This window comes from Anolis sagrei, chromosome 4 (genome assembly GCF_037176765.1).
Source record: "Anolis sagrei isolate rAnoSag1 chromosome 4, rAnoSag1.mat, whole genome shotgun sequence".
NCBI lineage: Eukaryota > Metazoa > Chordata > Lepidosauria > Squamata > Dactyloidae > Anolis > Anolis sagrei.
Window position 1 is genome coordinate 197,419,329 of NC_090024.1, and position 6,000 is coordinate 197,425,328.

The 6,000-nt window shown below is 46.5% G+C and overlaps 1 protein-coding gene across 1 annotated transcript in view; it reads right to left on the reverse strand.

The window, feature by feature from the left end:
* Window positions 1-5,091, reverse strand: part of PLXNA2 (plexin A2) — a 521,320-nt gene extending 516,229 nt beyond the window's left edge. Inside the window, exon 1 of the mRNA XM_060772844.2 lies at window positions 4,993-5,091. The gene's annotated coding sequence lies outside the window, so the exon portion shown is untranslated. The remainder of the gene's footprint in view (window positions 1-4,992) is intronic.
* Window positions 5,092-6,000: the final 909 nt, after the last annotated feature.

The following is a 6,000-nucleotide window of genomic DNA, read 5'->3' on the forward strand; positions in this document are numbered from 1 at the left end:
GAATACTCAGAGGTGGTGTTGCCAGTTCTTTGCTCTGAAATATAGCCTCCAGCACCTGGTATTTGTTGGCAGTCTGCCATTCAAATACTATACAGGGATAACTCTGCTTAGCTTCCAGGATCAGGGGGAAACTGGTATCTTTTCATGCTGGGTTTTCTTTAGTGCACTGAACCCTTTTTTCAGTAGAAGGACACACTCATCTTCCCCAGCCTGAAACCTTTCTGAACGGTTGGGTAACAGCTCCTGTCATGACCATTGGCAATGCTGGCAGGGAAAGACCTACGCAGGCAACAGATTGGGGGAGGTGGCTTTAGGCAGTAATTCATATCTGACCAGGATGATATTTTGCCTTCACCCTACTGTCTGTTTGATTTTCCAAAATTTTCACCCCACCTTTCTTCCAGTGAGTACAAAGTATCAGACTCATTTCTCCAGATCTCTCCACATAACATCAACTGTGTGAAATAGTTCAGGCTTGAAGAAGAAGAGAAGGATTAGCCCAAGATCACTTGGGAAGCTTCATGACTGAGTTGGGATTTGAACCCAGATTTTCCAAATCTTAGCCCAATGTTCTAACCACTCCACCACACTGACTATCACTGTTGAAAGTAATCATTGCTGGAGCTTGAAAGTTTTCTTCTTTACTGATGAAACCTCCTTTCTTTCCTTTGCTTCACCCATTGAGGCTTTCACAGACAAGAGTTTGTAGCATATGAATGTAGGATAGGAGGAGATAAAACCTTATCAAGATGAAAAAAGTATCCTGACCGACAAAAGAATGCTTAGCTGAGATGTGCAGTGAGACTAAACTTGATGCTATCAAGGACTGCTATTGACAGGATAAGGTCTACTATCAATATTGAGAAACAACTTAAGAAACATCACTTCCTTCTACTTCAGCATTCTCTTGCTTTTGTAAGCTCTATGGCCTGCAAGCCAAGCTGGTTAAGAGATTAACACTCTAAAAACCACATTTACTCTAATTAGCCATGAAATCTTTGTAACTAAGTGAAAAAATGTTTCCCTTGAGGGAGTTTTGTCCATTCACCACCATTTGAATTGTATTGAAGAGTGGGAGGGGGGTGAAGAAGGGGAAATACCAAGGGTGACCAAAAGAAAGAAAGAAGGTTCCGATCTAATGAATTAATACCCAAATGCCTGAGGGTGAAAGCAGAAGTCAGCTGCAGAAAACATGCATCTGAAATGGAAGAAAAGGGGTGGGCAAACAGCGTGTCTATGGGGGTCTCTTTTGTGGATTTCTCCCCCCACCCCTCAGTCAAATGGATGGTTGTGAATTATTTCTAGTTAACAGACTGTAACACAATGCATGGGTCTCGGTGATTTGAGGAGTCGCTTGGCTAGCAGTTCCTGATTTTCCCATTTGTAGTGATGGACAGAAGTACATTGTACCCCCTGGCTATGCATGTAGACAGCTGTATGCAGCTACACAGAGAGACAGCTGAGGGGGGAGAGTGTCAGAAAGAAGGGCCCCATGTTGAATTGTTTAAATATTATTTTACTGAGGGTGAATGGTGGGAAGAAGATGGCAAAGCAAAGGGGGATGGAGCGAGAACCTCACCACAACTTAGAGCCATAAATATTTCATGTCAGAAGGAATAAGGACGATTATATTCCTGCCAGCGCCTTTCTTGTGTATTTTAAACGTGTCACCGCCTTCAACTCTCTCTCCCTCTGTTTGTGTGTTTCTTGTAACATGCCCATGAAATAAAGATTAGCTGAATAATCAGGATTGTTTGGAAAAGGGAAAAGGCTCTGCTTCTCAAAAACACTGCTGGCTCAGGTTGGGCAGAGAGTGGAGCTTTTTCTTACTATTGTTGTTATTCTTTTGAAAGAGTAATAAAATGTTCTAGGAACAAAACAGAAATAATTATGGTTGTATAAAAGTTGATGGATGGTCAAGCAGACAGATGTGTGATAGCAAAGGCTGGAAGAGCAATGGAATTAAGACACATATAATGTCAGGGAAGCTGCCTAAATACCTTAAAGGCTCCTGACTGATCTTGGAAGCTAAGTGGGGTGATCCCTGGTTAGTACTTTTATGGGAGACCACTAATGAATATCAGGTACTATGGGCAAATATTCCAGAGGAAAGAAATAGCAAAATCATTTCTAAATATTCCTTGCCCAAGAAAACTTTACTCATGGTGTTGCCATAAATCAATAGGCAACTTGAAAATACATACACCAATACAGGGCAACATTGGAAACAGTGCAACTGAAAATAAGGAAGTAATAATTTACACTGTCAGTAGTGAAGCCTGGCATAATTTTTGATTGCTTCTGACAGGCCCATAGCCAGGATTTTGATTGGGGGGGGGGGGGGAGGATCTACTCTAGCAAACCTTTTGTATCATTATCCTAATACCCCCATGCCTATGGGATATATTGAGCATGGTGAGCAGATCATGATATGAATAAACATAACAGTTTAAATAATGTACCAGTAAGGTCTTCTTGTTGACCACCCTGAGAATTTCAGAGGAGGGTTGATGCCCCTCAAGCCCCCCCCCCCCCACACACACACTACATGCCTGGCTTCTGAGAAGATCCACTTTTGAACAGCTGCACAAGTGGGCAAAGACAGTCAGACATGGTACATAAGCACTAGTTATGGATGCCTTGGAATAATTTTTAACCCACATTCATCATTCTTCTTGGAGTGCTGGTATATTATGGGAAGCTCTGACAGAACATGTACAACACCTCCTCATTGCTTTAGAGTGTTTTATGTTGGCGTCCTAACAGCCTTAGAATTCTTTCCAACATCTGTCAACCAAAGTCTTAAATATTATCATGGGGCATTGAAGATGCCAACCTCCTAAGAGAGGAAAGTAAACAAATGCCCAATTGATTTTTCAGTTTTTACGACTCCTTTCAGCATTGTGTCTCTTAGAATAAAACAGACCTCTTTGAAAGACTCTGTGGTCCACTCACTTGTAAAGATTGTTTCCTTTAGCTATATTGTCCCATGCATGAAATTTTCTGAACACACTTAAAGAGCCAAAGGAAGATGATGGCATTTATTTGATGCTCTCAGGGAGTTTAGGATGTTGAGTTTTGCTCCTTGCTTTCTTTGCGCCTAGGAAGTTCAGATTCTTCAGTTGAGGAGATGAGCTGACTATAGAGTTAACAAAGAAGCATCACCAGCAGGAGAGGGGAGAAAGGACTCACTTTTGTGGAATCTGTTCAGATTCTAAAGCAGCATCTGTAACATGTTTCCACAGCAAAAAAAAAAAAAAAAAAAAAACTACCTGTAAGTTTAGCTGGGATGGGGCAAGACTCTACAAATCTAAATGACATGAGCAATAAAGAGTTCCGTAAATAGAATGACTTCATCTTTTTGTAGTGACCATTGCATAGAGTTAAGAAAGGTGTTTGCCAGGTGCTATATATCTCAAAAACCAAACTCTGTACTGAACTTTTATCTTGAGCTAGCTGTTTTCCTTTACTCATATCATGTATATAATAAAGGAATAACCCCACCTTTACAGAGCCAGAGGTTCACATAAGGATTGAGGAGCTCACTATGGGAAATATAACAGGAAATAATTGTTTAAAATATCAACACCCTGCTTTTGAATGGCTATTGCTCTCTATAAAATATAGCTATCATTTGCATGACCAGAGAGGAGAAGTAGGTCATTTACTGAACTTGGTCAGACAGTGTCATCCAGTTGATGAGAGCTCATAAAGTACAATCAGGCAGAGCTGCTAAACTTACCCATTTCTTTGATGACTTACATAAATCCTGCAGAAATGCAAGGAAACAAAACACAGGTGTATGTGCACTCTTGCACGTGTGCAACACATGAACATATAGCAGCCTTGTCTAGTACCTTCTTTGGCTCACATGTTAAACTCACTCAACACAACAGATATCTCTCTCTCCCACCCCTACCCCACCCCACTATAATATCTGTTTGTTCCCTGTCAATCCATGAGTTTTTGTCTAATGCCACTGTGTGCTGAAGTAGGAGCGCTTAACCATCCATACATACCAGAAACTTTGGAAACACTCAAGGCTTGCTCTGGAGAAGACAGTATCCCATATTAGACTGGGCAAACAAGGATGCTAAGTAACCCATCTGTTTGTCATGCAGCAGATAGGAAATTTAAAGGATGGGCTCATTTAGTGTACACATGCACACCTTGGGAGGCAGGTGCTTTGTGCATCACTTCATGGTGTTTGTCATGTGCCTTCAAATCAACTCCAGCTCATGGAGATCTCTCTTAAGGGTTTCTTGGCAAGGTTTTTTCAAGGCAGGCTTGTCATTGCCTTCCTCTGAGGTTTCCCGGTTTGGAATATGGATTTATTCACTCCCTGGAAAGATGTTCTTCAGCCTAGGAAGGTTGCTTTGATAGCCATGTCTCATCAGCCTTTGAAGACTCTGCAAGACCAGCCAGGCTGTCTCAGTGGGAACTCCCCCTTCCTTCCTCCCTTCGGAACCTGTTTGCTTCCTCTAATGCACTTGCCTTCCCCATGTGCAGAGCTATCAGCAACAAGCTAAGCATCCGATTGAGTGAGGAATGGGGCTGGGAGGTTCCCAAAAAATGGAAATCCTTCACCCTCTCGCTGCAGCTGCAAAGAACCCCTGGGGAGTCTTGTCCCCTCTAAAAGAAGGGGTTCCGAAGGGACACGTGTTTCCAGAAAGACAAGCCTAATCGGGGGGTTCTCTGAAAGGCTGATGGAAGCTCAGCGTTGAAGGAGAGGAGCCAATTCCACCAGGAGAAGTGCCCGGAGAGGGCAGGTGGGGACAGCATAGCAACCACCCCCGCCACAAAGACGACACAGGCAGCTATCTATCAAATGGGGTGCAAAAAAAATAAATAAATCCCAAGAGCGTTGGGAAGGCAAAAGCAGCAAGATGGGTGGGAGCGCGGCAATTCTCCTCCCTCCCCGCCCACCCAGTTTGAGCTGGGCATTCGGGTGCGGAAGGGGGCCAGGCTGGTGGGTAACCCTTTGCCACTTACCCGCTCTCCAGACCGGCTCCCGCCGCTTCTCTTGGGGGGCAGCCAGCTTTCTCCCCACGCTGGTGCCACCGCCTCCTCCTCCTCCTCCTCCTCTTCCGAATTAGGGAGCGGTAATCCACACCGAGTCCCGATTCATGGAAACCCACAGCAGGGCACGGATCTGTATTCCGAAAGTGGCGCTGGAGAGGTTCCGGCTGATCTTCCAAGCTGAGGATGGGCAGCTGCTTCTCCCGGCTCTTGCCCACCCTCTGCCTGCCGCCTGGCACCGGCGCTTTCCCGGCAGCCTCGCCTGGGTTTGCCTTCACGCCGCCGCTGGCTTCATGGCTGGGGAGCTGCCTCTGCCTCGCGCCCTCCTTCCCTCGGCTTCACACACACACACACTCTCACACACACACACCCGGCCAGGCAGGCGCACTGGGCTGAGTCTCCAGCCGCGGTGCCAGGGCCGCTGCCTGCCTGACTGCCTGCCTGGTGTGCGCTCCTCGCCGGGCTCCAGGCTGGCACTGCGCTCCTCGCTTTCCCCATCAGCAGCGGCAGCGGCGGCGGCCTCCGCCAAAGCCAGCCTCCTCCTATTACCGTGGATCTCATTAACATACAGTCACAGGGGGTTAACCCTTCCCCAGCCGGCACCTCAAATCCCAGGCCTTGCCCAATTTGCTGCAGTCTCTTCCTCTCTTTCCCCCACCCACCCCACCTCCCTTTCTTTTCTCTCCAGGCGACGTCAGAGCCAAGAGAAATCACAAAAATCGGGAGGGGGGGGGCTTGGCTTGTTGGCTGAGATGGAGAGGGAAAACGAAAGGGGCAGGCATGGGTTTAAAAATAGATCCGGCGGCGTTTGGGTCTGGGGTGGGGGGAAAGGGAAAGGACAGGGGCGAAGAGAGAGTGGGGCGGGGGGGGGGGGGGGCTGTCTGCACGCTGAAACACACTCCGGGAAAAGAATTCGGGATCAGGGAGGAAGCAAGAGTGTGCCCCCCCCCCCCCAGTCTGGGAGGCTCCGATGGAAGGGAA